The 17985-nt window shown below is 44.5% G+C and overlaps 2 non-coding genes across 2 annotated transcripts; one reads left to right on the top strand and one right to left on the bottom strand.

Moving 5' to 3' along the window:
• Nucleotides 1-8973: 8973 nt before the first annotated feature.
• TRNAA-UGC (transfer RNA alanine (anticodon UGC)) lies at nt 8974-9045 on the bottom strand. Its single transcript has one exon. It is a non-coding gene; the product is annotated as a tRNA-Ala (tRNA).
• Nucleotides 9046-15906: 6861 nt separating this feature from the next.
• Nucleotides 15907-15979, top strand: TRNAD-GUC (transfer RNA aspartic acid (anticodon GUC)). The gene has a single exon. It is a non-coding gene; the product is annotated as a tRNA-Asp (tRNA).
• Nucleotides 15980-17985: the final 2006 nt, after the last annotated feature.

The raw sequence follows: 17985 nt of genomic DNA, 5'->3' as shown, positions 1-17985 counted from the left end.
CTGGGTTAGAGTTCTTACCGACTATGCATTGTTGTTGAAAATGCAGGCTCTTAAACTCAGTTCTTAGCAGGGTTTAGTGGAAGTCATATACTCAGTCATTCCTAAATTCTCATCTCAGATTCAATTTTAAAACTATTTAAACAGAAAACCCAGTTCCACATTGTTTACAAGACACATGTAATGATTAAGAGTATGGAATGGTTGAAAGTCAAAGAATGGAAAAAGATATACCAGGCAAAAGCTAACCAAAAGAAAGCCAGAAAAGGTCTATTCATATCAGACAAAGAGGACTTTTAAGACAAAAATATTGATATTTATTAGGGATAGAGTGAGTACCTAGATTAAAGGGTCAATTCATCAGGAAATTATAATAGTTCTAAACTTGTAAGCACTTAGTTTGAAGGAATTACAAAGAGATAAAACCATCATCATAGCAAGAAATTTTAATACAATGTCTCTCAATTATGAATAATGAAGCAGACAAAAAAATCAATAAATGAATGGAAGAGCTGAAACATACAATGTAAAAGCCTGATCTGCACCTATAGAGAATACAAATTCATCAAAAAGATAAGTTTTAAGACCCCTATATATTTGGTAATTTAAAAACATACTCATCCATGGGTCAAAGAAAAAATCATAAATGACACATTTTAAAATTCTTAGATTTGAGCGATAATGAAAATATCATAGATTGCAATTTGTTGGATGCATCAAAAGTGGTACTTAAAGGGAAATTTATAGTCTTGAATGCTCGTATTAGAAAAGTGTATGAAATAAGTATCCAATTTAAGTAAGAAGTCAAGAAGCTGTAAAAAGAACAACAAAGTAAACCCAAAAGTAAACTCAGAAGAGAATAATAAAGAACAGAAATCAATAAAATAGAAAACAAAGATATGGTAGACAGGATCAATAAAACCAAAAGTTAGTTCCTTGAGAAAACCAGTAGAACAGGCAAATCTCTGCTGAAATTTACTTATAAACAAAGGAAAGCACAAATAAACATTATTAGGAATAAAAATAACTACATAACTACAAGATTAAAAAGAAGACTGTACAAATGAACAATCTAACCTTACAGCTAAAGGAACTAGAAAAAGAAGAACAAAACCCAAAGTTAATAGAAGGTAAGAAATAATAAAGATCAGAGTAGAAATAAATGAAATAGAGACTAAAAGCAAACAAACAAACAAAAAACAATAGGAAAGATCAGTGAAACTAAGAGCTGGTTCTTCAAAAAGATAAACAAAATTGATAAACCTTTAGCCAAACTCATCAGAACCAAAACAGAAGTTACAAAAACACCACAGACATAAAAAGGGTCATAAAAGATTACTGTGAACAATTATAAACCAATACAATGGACAACCTAGAAGAAATGGATAAATTCCTAGAAACGTTCAATCTCCCAAGACTGAATCAGGAAGAAATAGAAAATATGAACAGACTTATTACCAGTAATGTAACTGAACCAGTAATAATAATTTTTTAAATCCCAATAAACAAAACCATAAAATTCCTAGAAGAAAACATAGGCGGCATGCTCTTTGACATCGGTCTTAGCAATAATTTTTGGATATGTCTCCTCAGGCAAGGGAAGCAAAAATAAACAAATACATCAGACTAAAAAGCTTTTTGCACAATGAAGGAAACTATCAACAAAACAAAAAGGCAGCCTGCTAAATGGGAGAAGATACTTGCAGATGTTATATCCAATTAGGGGTTAATAGCCAAAATATACAAAGAATCATACAACTCAACATAAAAAAAAAAACCCTATTAAAAAATGGGCAGAGGGGACTTCCCTGGTGGTCCAGTGGTTGAGACTCCACACTCCCAATGCAGGGGGCCCAGGTTCAATCCCTGATCAGGGAACTAGATCCCACATGCCACAACTAAAGATCCTGCATGCCGCAACTGTGACCTGGCGCAACCAAATAAATTAATTAATTAAAAAAAAAAAGGGCAGAGAACCTGAAGAGACATTTTTCCAAAGAAGATATACAGATGGCCAACAGACATGAAAAGATGCTCAACATCACTAATCATCAGGGAAATGCAAATCAAAAACACAATGAGATATCACCTCACACCTGTCAGAATGGCTGTCATCAAAAAGACAACAAATAGGGCTTCCCTGGTGGCGCAGTGGTTAGGAATCTGCCTGCCAACATAGGGGACACGGGTTCAAGCCCTGGTCTGGGAAGATCCCACATGCCACAGAGCAACTAAGCCTGTGCGCCACAACTACTGAGCCCACGTGCCACCACTACCGCAGCCCGCGCGCCTAGAGCCCATGCTTGGCAACGAGAAGCCACCGCAATGAGAAGCCCACACACCGCGACAAAAAGTAGCCCCCATTCGTTGCAACTAGAGAAAGCCTGTGCGCAGCAATGAAGACCCAACGCAGCCAAAAATAATAAAATAAAATTGTTAAAAAAAAAAAAGACAACAAATAAAAAGCACTGGCAAGGATATGGAGAAAAGGGAACTCTTGTGTACTGTTGGTGGTGTTCACTGATAGATGCATGGATAAAGATGTGGTTGGTATATCTATACAATGGAGTATTATTCAGCCATAAAAAATGAAATCTTGCCATTAGCAACAACATGGATGGATCTGGAGGGTATTATGCTAAATGAAGTGAGTCAGACAGAGAAAGACAAATACTGTATGATCTCACTTATACGTGGAATCTAAAAAAAAACCAAATGGAAACTCCCTGGCAGTCCAGTGGTTAGGGTTCTGAGCTTTCACTGCCGAGGGTGTGGGTTCAGTCCCTGGTCGGGGAACTAAGATCCTGCAAGCTGCGTGGCATGGCAAATAAAAAACAAAAATTACATCAACATAATAAAGGCCATATATGACAAACCCACAGCAAGCATCATACTCAATGGTGAAAAACTGAAAGCATTTCCACTAGGATCAGGAACAAGACAAGGACGTCCACTCTTGCAACTCTTATTCAACATAGTTTTGGAAGTCCTAGCCACAGCAATCAGAGAAGAAAAGAAATAAAAGGAATACAAATTGGAAAAGAAGAAGTAAAACTGTCACTCTTTGCAGATGACATGATACTATACATAGAAAATCCTAAAGATGCCACCAGAAAACTACTAGAACTAATCAATGAGTTTGGTAAGGTTGCAGGATACAAAATTAATGAACAGAAATCTCTGGCATTCCTATACACCAACAACGAAATATCAGAAAGAGAAATTAAGGAAACACTCCCATTTACCACTGCAACAAAAAGAATAAAATACCTAGGAATAAACTTGCCTAAGGAGGCGAAACACTTATACTCAGAAAACTATAAAACACTGATGAAAGAAATCAAAGATGACATAAACAGATGGAGAAATATACCATGTTCTTGGATTGGAAGAATCAATATTGTGAAAATGACTATACTACACAAAGCAATCTACAGATTCAATGCAATCCCTTTCAAACTACCAATGGCATTCTTCACAGAATTAGAACAAAAAATCTTAAAATTTGTATGGAAACACAAAAGACCCCGAATAGCCAAAACAATCTTGAGAAAGAAAAACGGAGTTGGAGGAATCAGACTCCCTGACTCCAAACTATACCACAAAGCTACAGTAATCAAGACAGTATGGTACTGGCACAAAAACAGAAATATAGATCAATGGTACAGGATAGAATGCGCAGAGATAAACCCACACACCTATGGGCACCTAATTTACGACAAAGGAGGCAAGAACATACAATGGAGAAAAGACAGCCTCTTTAATAAGTGGTGCTGGGAAAACTGGACAGCTACATGTAAAAGAATGAAATTAGAACACTACTTAACACTCTACACAAAAATAAACTCCAAATGGATTAAAGACTTAAATGTAAGACCAGACACTGTAAAACTTTTAAAGGAAAACATAGGAAAGACACTCTTTGACATAAACCACAAGATCTTTTTTGACCCACCTCCTAGAGGAACAGAAATAAAAACAAAAATAAACAAATGGGACTTAATTAAACTTAAAAAGTTTTGCTTTTAAGCAAAAAGCAAAGGAAACCATAAACAAGACAAAAAGACAACTCTCAGAATGGGAGAAAATATTTGCAAATGAAACAACAGACAAAGGATTAATCTCCAAAATATACAAACAGCTCATAGAGCTCAATATCAAAAGCACAAACAATCCAGTTAAAAAATGGGCAGAAGACCTAAATAGACATTTCACTGAGGAAGACATACAGATGGCCAAGAGGCACATGAAAAGATGCTCTACATCACTAATTATTAGAGCAATGCAAATCAAAACTACAATGAGGTATCACCTCACGCCGGTCAGAACGGCCATTATCAAAAAAGCTAAAAACAATAAATACTGGAAAGGGTGGGGTGAAAAGGGAACCCTCCTACACTGTTGGTGGGAATGTAAATTGATACAACCACTATGCAAAACAGTATGGAGGTTCCTTAAAAAACTTAAAATAGAACTACCATATGACCCAGCAATCCCACTACTGGGCATATACCCTGAGAAAACCATAATTCAGAAAGAGACATGCACCACAGTGTTCATTGCAGCATTATTTACAATAGCCAGGACATGGATCCAACCTAGATGTCCATCAACAGATGAATGGATGAAGAAGATGTGGCACATATATACAATGGAATATTACTCAGCCATACAAAGAAACGAAACTGAGTTATTTGTAGTGAGGTGGATGGACCTAGAGTCTGTCATACAGAGTGAAGTAAGTCAGAAGGAGAAAAACAAATACTGTATGGTAATGCATATATATGGAATCTAAAAAAATGGTACTGATGAACCTAGTTGCAGGGCAGGAATAAAGAGGTAGACATAGAGAATGGACTTGATGACATGGGGTGGGAGGGCAAAGCTGGGGTGAAGTGAGAGTAGCATCGACATATATACGCTACCGAATATAAAATAGTTGGCTGGTGGGAAGCAGCAGCATAGCACAAGGAGATCAGCTTGGTGCTCTGCGACCACCTGGAGGGGTGGGATAGGGAGGATGGGAGGGAGGCTCAAAAGGGAGGGGATATGGGGACATGTGTATGCATATGGCTGATTCACTTCATTGTGCAACAGAAACTAACACGGTATTGTGAAGCAATTATACTCCAATAAAGATCTATTAAAAAATTTAAAAATAAAATAAAAAACAAAACAAATAAAACCAAACAAAAAACAGGTTCATAGATACAGAGAACAAATGGGTGGTTACCAGAGAGAAAGGGGTGGAGAGGGGTACAAAATAGGTGAATGGGATTAAGAGGTACAAAACTCCAGTTATAAAATGAGCCACAGGGATATAACACACACTACAAGGAATATGGCCAATAATATTGTAATAACTCCATATGGGGACAGATGATTAACAGACTTATCGTGATTATTTCATAATGTATGCAAATGCCAAACCACTACGTAGAACACCTGAAGCTTACATAATATTGTACATTATACTTCAATTTAAAAAATTAAAATAATGTTATCTTATAATTCAAAAAAGAAGAAGCCTATACAAATTCATAGAAACAGGGCTTCCCTGGTGGCGCAGCGGTTGAGAGTCCGCCTGCCGATGCAGGGGACACGTTCGTGCCCTGGTCCGGGAAGATCCCACATGCCGTGGAGCGGCTGGGCCCGTGAGCCATGGCCGCTGAGCCTGCGCGTCCAGAGCCTGTGCTCCGTACCACAAAAAAAAAGAAAAAAAAAAAAATTCATAGAAACAAAGTAGGACTGTGGTTGCCAGGGCCTGGGGGCAGGGGGAAATGGTGAGTTGTTTGTTTAATGGGTATAGAGTTTCAGTTTTGCAAGATGAAAAGTTTTCGAGATTTGTTGCAAAACACTGTAAATGTAACACAACCATCTTTAAAACAGTACATTTAAAACCAGTTAAATGGTGAATTTTATGTTATGTGTATTTTACCATAATTGAAAATTTTATTAATACAACATTATAAATCAACTATACTTCAATAAAGTTAAAATTAAAAAGACTATAAATCATTTATGTCAAGAAATATGAAACAAAGTAGACCAAATCTTAGAAAAAATAGAACTTACCTAACTTGATTTAAGAAGAAATAAAAAGCCTGAATGGTTCTACAGCTATTAAAGAAATTAAATCCATGCCACAGCTAGAGGAAGCCCGCACACCACAAAGTAGAGCCCACGAAAGATCCCACGTGCCGCAACGCATGCCGCAACGCATGCTGCAACTAAGCCCCGATGCAGCCAAATAAATAAATAAATAAATATATTTTTTTAAAAAGATGAAATCTTGCCATTTTTGACAACATGGATGGACCTTGGGGGCATTACGCTAAGTGAAATAAGTCAGATGGAAAAAGACAAATACCATATGATTTAATTCATATGTAGAATATTAAAAACAAACTAAAAACAAAATTAAAGCCATAATTTGAAATCTTCCCACAAAGGAAATACCAAGTCTAGATAGTGTTCCAGAAGTTTAAGTAGAGATAATTCTAATTTTATAAAAACTCTTTCTGAGAATGCAAATCGCAGGAACACACTCTTAACTCTTTCTATGAGGCCAGTGTAACCTTAATACCAAAATGAGACAAGAATAGGATGAAAAAGGAAAATTAGAAGCCAGTCTCACTCATGAATATAAATGCAACAGTAAAAAAATACAAACAAACCAAATCTAGCAGTATATTAAAAATACTAGACATCATATCCAAGTTGGGCTTATCTCAGCTATGCAAAGGTAGTCTAACAACAGAAGAGAAATCTACATATGTCATTTATTATTGTTGGTAATAGTAAACTTCGGTGCTCTATGTCACATTACTTCTGGCCTCCTCTGACATCCACTGTATTTACAGCACATAATTTCCTGCAAGCTTAGACTCACCTTATGCTCTAGTGTCTCACCTCAAGCTTATATCATGTCGCTTTTTGCGTTTTGCCTCAGGGTCTTCTTCAACGGCTTTAGGAGTCACTTATTTGCCTGCTAGTGTTTCCCAGAAGCATAGAAGAGTTAATTTCTCTAAGATGAAACCCTTTCATCCCTAAGATGAAACAGGAGCTGGTGGATACATGCTCCAGTCTCCTTCTTTTGGGGAAGGCAATTCTGGGCAGCATCCTGTAGACTTATCAGAGGTCCCCACAGATTTGAACTTCCTTTGCCTACAGCTGCAACAGCAACTATGCATCGTTAATTGGCTTTTTCTCCTTCCCTGTTTCAGTCTCTTTGCTCCTTCACTCCCTGCTTCCTGGCATCACCTCTCAAATAATCTACCCGAACTGAGGTCCTTGTTCCAGGCTGTATTTTTGAAGGAGCCCAAACTAAAAACTTACATTAATAGATTTCAGAAGAAAAAAAAACTATGATCATTTTAGTAGATCTAGAAAAAAAAATGATGATATTCAACATCTTTCATGACAAAAGCTCTTAGCAAACTAGAAGGAAACTTCCTGGATGGCCGGGCCCACGTGGCCCATGGCAGGGAGGCAGCCCCACAACTCTAAGTTGGTTGTGTGGTTGACAGAGCAGGGGAGGGAAGAGAAAGGACAAAAACAGGAAACAACCGCGAAAACCATAGGCCCACAATGGACCGAGAGAGACGCAGACGTGAGCTCCGCAGAGCAGGGACCGTCTGACTGCAGGGAGCTCTGTGTGTCTCCAGCCTCTGGGCTTGAGGGAGGCCGAGGAGGGGTGGGGAGGCCCAGGGGGGGAAAGGACAAGAACTCAAGTCTTGATTGACAGTCCATCCCAAGCCCTTTCCACTCTGCCACGAGGGAAACGAGGAGGAGCAAGGAATGTGAACTTACCTGTCATCTGCTAAAGGGCGTGGCTGCGACGGGGAAGGAGGGTGGCCAGGGGTCCAGCTTCCAGATGCCGCTTGTGGCAGGGCTGCCACCCGTTCAGCAAGTATAATCAGGCTTTGGCCCAAACTCCCCTCTCAGGAGTCACGTGCTTCCTGTCCCAGCTGTGACTCCAGACTAACCTCGCTTTCAGTCCGTTACCTCTTGTTTTAAACTGTTAAAATATACACCCTGTAAAATTGACCATTTTAACCATCTTTAGTGTCCAGCTCTGTGGCATTAAGTCCACTCACACTGCTGTGTAGCTATCACCACCACCACCCTTCTCCAGAACCACCGTCCCTCACCTTCATCCCAAACTGAAACCCCTCTCTTTTCAGCACTGACTCCCCCTCCCCCCAGCCCCTGGCAGCCACTGTTCTACTTTCTGTTTCTCAGCTGGACTGCTCTAGGGACCTCACATGAGTGGAATCACACGGTATTTGTCTTTTTGTGACTGGCTTATTTCACTGGGCATGATGTCCTCAAGGCTCATCCATGTCATAGCATGTGTTAGAATTTCCTTCCTCGGGGCTTCCCTGGTGGCGCAGTGGTTAAGAATCTGCCTGCCAGCGCAGGGGACACGGGTTCGAGCCCTGGTCCGGGAAGATCCCACATGCTGCGGAGCAGCTAAGCCCGTGCACCACAACTACTGAGCTTGCGCTCTAGAGCCCGCGAGCCACAACTAATGACGCCTGTGTGCCTAGAGCCTGTGCTCCGCAACAAGAGAAGCCACTGCAATGAGGAGCCCGCACACCGCAACGAACAGTAGCCCCCGCTCATCGCAACTAGAGAAAGCCCGCGTGCAGCAATGAAGACCCAACGCAGCCAAAAATAAATAAATAAATTTATGAAAAAAAATTTCCTTCCTTTTTAAGGCTGAATAACACCACCTTGTACGAATACACTCCATTTTGTTTATCCAGTTATCAGTCAACAGACACGTGGGATGCTTCCTCCTTTTGGCTCTTGTGAATAATTCTGCTGTGATCATGGGTGTACAAACATGCCTTTGAGTCCCTGCTTTGAGGCAACTCAAACTCTTGGAGGCAAATATCCAGAATTGGAATTGCTGGATCATATGGTAGTTCTACGTTGAATTTTTTTTTCTTTTGGCTTGCAGGATCTTAGTTCCCCGACCAGGGATTGAACCTGGGCCACGGCAGTGCAAGTGCCAAGTCCTAACCACGGGACCACCAGGGAAGTCCCTCTCCAGTCTCTCTTCTGATGTGTGGTTTCTGCACTCCTGGGAGCCTTTGATGAATGAGACAGTTCCAGGATGAGTTGCCCTCTGAACCCCTGCAGGAGGCTTGTCAACATCACAGAGCTGGGTCTTCCTTGTATTTGATGTGCCCTGCCACCAAAAACATCTTCTTAACAACCAAGAACTATCGTGTTCTCAGATCTTTTCACACCGGCCGCCTCGCCTAGCAATTTACAAACCTACCCTGGCAGAGTAGCTTCGTACCAACAGGCAAAAAGTATCAAAGCTGGGAGCACAGGTGGGTGCTGGGCTCACCCACAAGCAGAGGTCTTGCTCCCACAGCTCCACCCCTCATAACTACCACTGAAACTCCCGGCTCAGCAAAAACACAAATTAGATCACGTCAGAGACCAACAGGACAGTCGAGGCCACGAACGCTGAAGGTCTGCTGGCTTTGAAGCGACCCCTCTTGGTACGTTTGTGCCTTGATTTCTTCATGGAAGTTCTTTTGAAATATTCCTGTCATACTGCTGGTCAAACAAAGCCAACGTAGAACGCTGGGTGGGGACGTCATGGCAAGGCTTTGAGGGGCCCTTGTGACTTTACAGTTTGGATAGCATCTGTCGTAGACACAAATTAGGGTGCGTGTCTCATTCATCTTTTCCCCAGGAGTTATGTCTGGACTTATCTTTTTTTCAGGGGAAGCCCTCCTTTCTCTATTTTTGACAGGTTTTCTGGGGCACTTCTGTCTTCCTACTTCATCCCACCTTCCTGGTCAAATGATTTCCGAGGTTGGCATAATGGTACCCAACCTTCAGGTCTTCCCTTGATTTTGTTTTGTTTTTTTGCGGTACACGGGCCTCTCATTGTTGTGGCCTCTCCCGTTGCGGAGCACAGGCTCCAGACGCGCAGGCTCAGCGGCCATGGCTCACGGGCCCAGCCTCTCCGCGGCACGTGGGATCTTCCCGGACCGGGGCACGAACCCGCGTCCCCTGCATCGGCAGGGGGACTCTAAACCACTGCGCCACCAGGGAAGCCCTGACAACAGCATTTTAATTCTTAGTTGTTGAAAGCCAAACTGCAGAGCAATGAGGAAAATATGAATACAAATGTGTACGTAGTTCACCGCAGATTGCTGTGCCTGACGCACTGCTCCTTCACAATTCAGACTTCGGGGTTTTTTAAATAAAGAAATGAATACATTTTATTAGAACTTCTTATAAATATTTTTTATTCTCAGAGCTGAAATGCTAAGCCATTATTTAAATTTTATCTCCATTTTTAAATAAGTTATCTATTCTATACGTATTAGTGTATATATGTCAATCCCAATCTCAGACTTTGTTTTGTCAGAGATAGCATCTCGCTGCACTTGGGCACTCCTCGGTCCAGGGGAGTAGAGAGATAACCGCCTGGAAAGAGATTGTGGGTGCTTGAGGCCACGTGGCAGGAGCCCCGACAGAGCCCCCCAGCAGCTCACTTGGCATCAGGTCCCATAACCACTAATCAGAGCTGGGTCTGTAATAACCTGGAGCGGGGGGTTGGGGGGAGGCCCGTGAGACCTCCCTGCTGGCTAAGCACATCCTGCCTTTGGAGATGGGGGCACAAAGAGCGAAAGGGCCCAGGAAGTGGGCTTGAGCCTGGACTCCCAGTGGATCTCACTGACCAGTCCCCTGTCCGAGGGCTCTAGACCCAGTAGTCACCATCACCATTTCTGACTCTGCTAAAATACAGGGCACCCAGTTAAATAAAAAATTTCAGATAAGTAATTTTTAGTATGTCTCAAATATTGTACATTGCAAGGGTTACATACTGCGTGTGTACAGACGTACACATGTATATGTATGTATGTGTATATGTTGGTTTCCTAAGCTCTCCAGGTGATTCCAATGTGCACAGTGCTGGGAACCAGCAGTTAGGGTGGAAGAGCAGACAGCTGGGTGAGATCTCACACAGGAACCTGGGGGCGGCACGGAGGTGTGGACCGCTTTGGTGTTGGGGATGACAGGGGTTAGAGGGCAGAGGGCACAGAGGGCACACGAGGGGCAGTAGACACCAGCAAACCCCCGACACTCAGTGTGCGGGAGGGAAACACTGGCGGGGGGGGGGGTCCATCTTCAGAAGGGAAGGTGTTGTCTTTCATGTTACAAACAGTGTTATACTCCCCCTGGACGCCGAAGCCTGATAGAAGCCGGGCTGTGAAGCCCCCGAAGCTCTTTCCATTAGGGCAGGGTTCCCATTCTTGACAGCAGAGCAGAACCACCTATGCAGCTTTTCGCAGTGCAGCTTCTGGGTCCACCCCAGAACCGTCCAACTATAACCCCATGTGCCCGCTTTAAAAGCTATACAGGGACTTCCCTCGTGGTCCAGTGGTTAAGGCTCTGCGTTTCCAATGTAGGGGGCGTGGGTTCGATCCCTGGTCGGGGAACTGAGATCCCACATGCTGCGTGGTGTAGCAAAAGAAAAAAAAAAAGCTACAGATAGTTCTGCTGCATCATTTGGGCCAGTACCCCCTCCTCAACTCCCCTCTCCTCCTCTACCCACTTTGTGGCTTCTAAGCAAATCACTTTTCACGTCTGTTTACATCCTTCCCTTCTCTGCTAAGTTTCTGGTGCCTTCCCCTTTGAACCACCAAGAACAGGTACAAAAAATGTTAATTGGACTTAAGCTAGTGGCTTGGTTTTATGAGAGACATGTTTCACAGCAAATGTCCTCAAACTTTAGCTTATATCAGCATCACTGCAGGGCCCCAGCCCCAGAGATTTTCTTCGGGGTGAGGCTTGAGAATTTGCATTCCTGACAAGTTCCCAGGTGATGCTGCTGGTTCTGGTCCTGGGACCACACTGTTTTTGTAAGAATGAAAAGGTGTTCTCAATTTAAATAAAGTCAAGGTAATCACAACTACAAGTAGAAACTAGAGATTTGGAGTAGAAATGCTGGCCAGGGCCACGGAAGGCCAGTGCTTCCTAGAGCAGGCCGTAGGCTCACTGGCCTGTAGACTGAATGACGGAGATTGCGGGGTCAGTCTAGCAGAGTGGAGTTACAAGGAACCGTGCATGAATCTCTGCTCAGCCCATGCTGGCTGTGTGACCTTGGGCAAGTTGCTTAACTTCTCTGAGCTTCAGTTTGCTCATCTGTAAAATGGGGTCATTTTTCTTATGTATGCATACTACGCATGGTAATTGAGTAGGCATTCAGCAGCAAGAGATTCAAGTCCAGGCCATTGGGATCTCACAACCAAGCTCTAAGGCCCTCTTGCCCACCTCACAGCCCCCTTCAAAGGCTTTTATAATGATTTACAAAACATTGGGTCAGAGCCTGGCACACGGTGAGCACTCAACCAAGATTGTGGTGGTTGTTACAGCTGGTGCCTGGACACGTACTTTTCTCTGTCCTTATAGGCTATGCTCAAGGACAGCCTAGTACGTGGCTTGACTACTGCATGGGTCTACAGAGTGTCAGATCCCAAGATCACCCCCATACAGGGAGGGGTCCGACATATGATGTTATGTTATACAGGTTACGTTTAGTCCTCGAGTGAGAAAAGTTTGTGAATATGTATTACTTAGAAACCTACTGGCTCATGAAGGACTTGAGTTGTTTATAAAGCCAGGCCCTCTGGTCTTCTTTTTGGAGTGCCCCCCCCCCCCCCCCCTGCAGAGTGGGAAGGAGGAGCCAGTAGCCCTGGCAGGTGACCTGCTGAACTAAGATGCTGGGGTGCCAGGAGGAACAGTGACTGCATATGACGCCATCTAGTGCCCACAGTGAGCAAGTGTCCTGCCACCCAGTCTAAAATGTCTGACCATTAGATCAGCTGTAAGTGATATTCCTCTACAATCACAGGGAGGTCTGAAATGAGCTGGGATCCTGAGAGAATATTTTTAAAGGGGGTGATCTATGTAGATGCAGCAAGTTTACCCATAAACATCAAACAGCCAAAGAGCTGAGGGAGGGCAAGCCTGAGAGGGTCTCTCATAGAAGGGAGAGAACCTTCTCTCTGGAAAGCATGGATGTCAGGGTAGCCAGCTGCCCTTTTCTTCCTTTAACCGTAACTACAAGGGGGAGAATAAACTGAGATGCTTTACTAGGAACTCAGATGGGAAACTGAATGCTTTCCTTAGGAAATATGCCAAAGACAGGTCCTTGGCTTGTTAGAGAGAGCAAAGGCAAAAATCCAAGAGACATACTCTTGTTTTTTTACTGTGAGGCTGTTTTCTTTTGGGGACTGAGTATTAGCTTAAAAAATATTTGAGTATAGTCAAAGATCACTTTTAAAAAATCAATTACAGGGCTTCCCTGGTGGCGCAGTGGTTGAGAGTCTGCCTGCCCATGCAGGGCACACAGGTTCGTGCCCTGGTCCGGGAAGATCCCACATGACGCGGAGAGGCTGGGCCCGTGAGCCATGGCTGCTGAGCCTGCGCGTCCGGAGCCTGTGCTCCGCAACGGGAGAGGCCACAGCAGTGAGAGGCCCACATACCGCAAAAAAAACAAAAAAAAAAAGAAAGAAAAATCAATTAGAGCACAGGGAACTATATTCAATATTTTGTAATAACCTATTAGGGAAAAGAATCTGATAAAGAATATATATGTATATATACATAAATATGTATATATACAAATATATACATATATATATATAAAACTGAATCACTGATGTACACCTGAAACAAAAAAGATATTGTAAATCAACTATACTTCAATTAAAAAATTTTTAGTTAAAAAAATCAATTAGATATTACCAGGTGTTTATGGTTTTTAACCATTAGAGTATGTGTCCAGGGTCAGGGGTGACAGCCATGGGGTCTGGGCCCAGTGGCAGCAATGGGACCTTGTTGGGCTAGTTCAGGGGCTTGAACCTGGCCTCCCTTTCCCCCAGCTCTGGGTAAGCTCTGCAGCTGTAATGAGGCCACCCAGCCACAGTCAGGTGCTGTCACAACAACAGAGAACCACCTCGGTTCCTCTTGTAAATAAAAGGGCTTCAGGCATTGGTGGGGTCAAGGGCCCAGCAACCTCGTGGGGCTTCTGAGCCACTTCCCATAATGATCCAATCAGAACCGGAGGGTGGGTTAATCCACCCACGTGCAGAGTCCTGGGCCTCCTCAGGTATAAGCTGCTGGGTTCCCACCAGCTCCTGAACTTTCACCCATTTCCAGATCAGTGCTCCCCTTCCCTCAAAGTCTCCCCATTTGCCCCCTGAAATGTGTTTTACTGGAGAGAAATTTGCCCACATCCCACCCCTGCACAGACCCTCCCTTTGTTTTCTTGCCCTGACTGGAGCCGGGCCCCCTGTAAGGATGCCTCTTCCCCCATTCCTCGTATCTCGGGACTGGGCGGGCATTGGGTACTGGCTGGCCCCACATGGCTTCAGCGTTCTGGAAGCAAGCCCTCCCTCATGTGCCAGTTCTGCATCTCAAGGCCATTTCCCCTACCTGGAGTTCATAGCTGTTCCTCCTACCTGGGGTTCATGGAGGACGTTGGCTCTTCCTGTTTCCCCCTACCTCCCCCACCCCTGACTCCTGCTGTCACCCTGGGCAACCACTGTGTCTACCAGAAGGCCCACCTGAGCACCAACATCTGCTTCGTTCCTCAACTGCAAGTCTTTACCTCCATCCTACCACCCACCCCTTCAGTCACATCTTACTTTGTCACCATGCAATACTGCTTCCCTCCATATTCTTCACCTCCAGAATCTTCTCCGACCACATCCCTGTCTTCCTCCATCAGTCTGGACCCCAAGGCCAACCACTCTCCCATCCACGCCCCCAGTGTCCCCTCTTTGCTCCTGCTGTGCCCATATGGTATCCCCCATCCCCAAACAGACAAGGTTTCCTCTGCAGGCTGCAGCTCTAGCCAAGGTTGCCTCCACCTACAGTTATGCATGAGTGAGATGTAGCTAAGGAGGGCAGATTTACCCAATGGAACCAGAGAGAGGCTTCAACTTGGAGACTCAGGGAAGGAGGGTGGAGGTTGGGAGTGACATGTGGGAACTGGATTTAACCAGAAGTTGGTTCATAGAACATTTGACCCTTCCTCCCTACCCCTGATGTAGAGGGGCAGACAGCAGTAGCCAATCCCGAGGCCAACGATGAGAAGATTCTTCTCCAAAGACACTTAAGAACCCCAGAGCAAAGACCTCTGCAAGCTGGCATTTAAGGGTTCCCATATGGTTACCTAAAAACAGAGCTCATCAGTTGACAAGGTCTACCCACCAACATGGGGCCTCAATCACCTTTTCATGGCCTCATTTTTAAGTGTGTGTAACCTATCAAGGATCACCAGACCTTTAAGAAAATCTGCAACTTGGGAAAGATCAAGATAAACAAAAATGATCTCAAAGGATACAGAGATAATACAGGGAACTGAAAAACACACACAAAAAGTCTATTTGTTTTACTCAAATACTAATTTCCCCGTAAGAAAGGGACAGGGATCAAGAACCCTTGGAGATTAAAAATGATTGCTGAGGGACTTCCCCGGTGGTTAAGAATCCACCTGCCAACGCAGGGGACACGGGTTCGAGCCCTGGTCGGGGAAGATCCCACATGCCGCAGAGCACCTAAGCCCGCATGCCACAACTACTGAGCCCGCATGCCACAACTACTGAGCCCGTGCTCTAGAGCCCACGAGCCACAACTACTGAGCCTGCGTGCCACAACTACTGAAGCCCGTGTGCCTAGATCCCGTGCTCTGTAACGAGAAGCCACTGCAATGAGAAGCCCTTGCACTGCAACAAAGAGTAGCCCCCGCTTGCCGCAACTAGAGAAAGCCCGCACACAGCAACAAAGACCCAACGCAGCCAAAAATAAATAAATAAATAGATTAAAACTCTTATTAAAAAAAAAAAAGATGGCTGAGGGATTTCCCTGGTGGTCCAGTGGTTAGGACTCGGTGCTGTCACTGCCGTGGCCCTGGGTTCAATCCCTGGTCGGGGAACGAAGATCACGCAGTCTGGGGGGGTCGTTAAAAAAAAAAAAAAGGATTGTTGAAACTAACAAAAGCGTCACAGAAAACTTGGAAAATTTCCAAGAGGCACAAAAATCAACAAATGGAATATAAGAAATAAAAGATAAGTGACATGGAGGGTTAAACCCAGAGTCCCAACATTCTACTGTTAAAAGTTCCAGAAAATAAAAACAGAGAAAATGGAGGGGAGACGACTGTTTAAAAAATACAGAAGCACGTTTTTCTTAGGGGAAGCACACAAGCCTTTAGGTTAAAAGGGCTCCCCCCGTGCCCCGCACCCAGACTTCAGTGCAAACAAGCATCAGGAGACCGTCGCAAAGGTTTCCACGGATCACACCTGCTGACACGGCAGGGGGCTGGGGGTGGGTCCTGGGGGGTCCCTGACTGAGGCCTCGGCCTCATTCTTTCAAACCAGGTGAGCCGGCACTCCGCCCCTGCTTCAGTAAGACAACTCACCCCGCCGTGGAACTGGATGACCAGCTACCTCTCAGTCCCCGGCACTGGCTTGTGGAAACCAGGATTTTTTAAAAAAGTATATCCAATATCATTCAAATTGGAACCTTAAAACTGATATATATTCATTTTTAACAGGTGAAAGTCACACCACAGCATTAAAGATGATCATCTTGTGAAACTTCTTTCTATAATAAGCATCACGGGGAGGTTAAAGAATGCAGAGGCCCTGGCTTGTTGAAGCAGGATAGGGCCTGGGCATGTGTATGTTTACCAAGTTCCTCAGACCATGGCTCTGATACCGTCCAAGTTTGAAAACCACCGGCTTACCTAAAAACGTTTGAACAGTTGAAAAACGACACTGGGCTTTGTCAAGATCTGGTTACAGCAAATCCAACATAAGAGGGCTTCCTTTTCAACCAACACTTTCTCCACTCTCTGCCTGCCCTCCCAGCCCCTGTGACAGCCACCAGCCACCTGGAGTGACACACCATGGCTCACAGGCTGCCAGGGGAAGAGCAGCTTTGCTAAGCAACAGCTGTGGTTTTATTGTGTTTTTCAGCATTGTGGTTTTATTGTGCTTTTCCTGTTTCTTCCTTCTGCAGCACGAGAGAAAGAAGGTGGGCTTCTGAGCCTCCCAGAACGGAAGTCAGACCTCAACTCCACACTTCGTGGGGCCGAGGGTAAGTTACCCACCTTCTGACCCTTTGTCCCCCCTTTGCTCCCCCTAAAATTGTTCTGGGTGCTGAGGAGAAGGTATCTCCTCTCCATCTTCACCCTCCACCCCCTCCCTTCCAACCTGGCCATCCCAGCCCCTGGGAAAAGACCACAACAAACCCTGCAGCCTTGTGCCAAGGAAGGGCACTGGGGGATGCGCTCTTCCCTGCCCCACCCACCTCCCCTAGTTGCGTTCAGCCTACATCGCATCAGGTGTTGCCCCAGCACGGTAACCATCCAGGTAAGCCAGTCCAGGTAACCATCAGGGCCAAACATGTTATTTGTTGGTGGGGAAAGTCAGAGCAGCAGGTAGAGAATCCCTCTTCTCCGTGCCCTTGCGTCATCTGAGAGCACCAGCTTTCGATCCTGCTAAAGGCAGACAGTCCAGCATCGGCCTCACATTTCCTGGGCATATGTAGTGGCCTTTTCCCTGGACCTGTACCTACTGTCTGAGTCAGGAGGGCTCAGCTCAGCCGCGGTGATGAACCCAGACATTTCTGTGGCCGAGTGCAAGGGTTTCTTGTTTCGCTGATGAGAAGTCTGTTCTGAGTCAGGTGACTCTGTGATTCATGTGGCTTCCGTTTTGTGCCTCCATGATGGCCCATCACTGAGTCGAACGGAGAGCACTGGAGTGTCGTGCTGGCTCTTAAATGGACCAGTGGCCGGAATTAGTCAAATGTCCTAAGCTAACTTCAAGGGGAGTCTGGGACTGCTGTCTTCCTGGGTATCCGGAAAGAGGAAAATAAGATCTGATGAAAATATAGCATTATTTCTGTCACTCCAAATACCCCTCCTTTTCTTTTCTT

The sequence above is a fragment of the Phocoena phocoena genome, chromosome 19 (genome assembly GCF_963924675.1).
Source record: "Phocoena phocoena chromosome 19, mPhoPho1.1, whole genome shotgun sequence".
Taxonomy (NCBI): Eukaryota; Metazoa; Chordata; class Mammalia; order Artiodactyla; family Phocoenidae; genus Phocoena; species Phocoena phocoena.
Note: the sequence above shows the minus strand (reverse complement) of the source record. Positions and strands in the feature narration are given on the sequence as shown.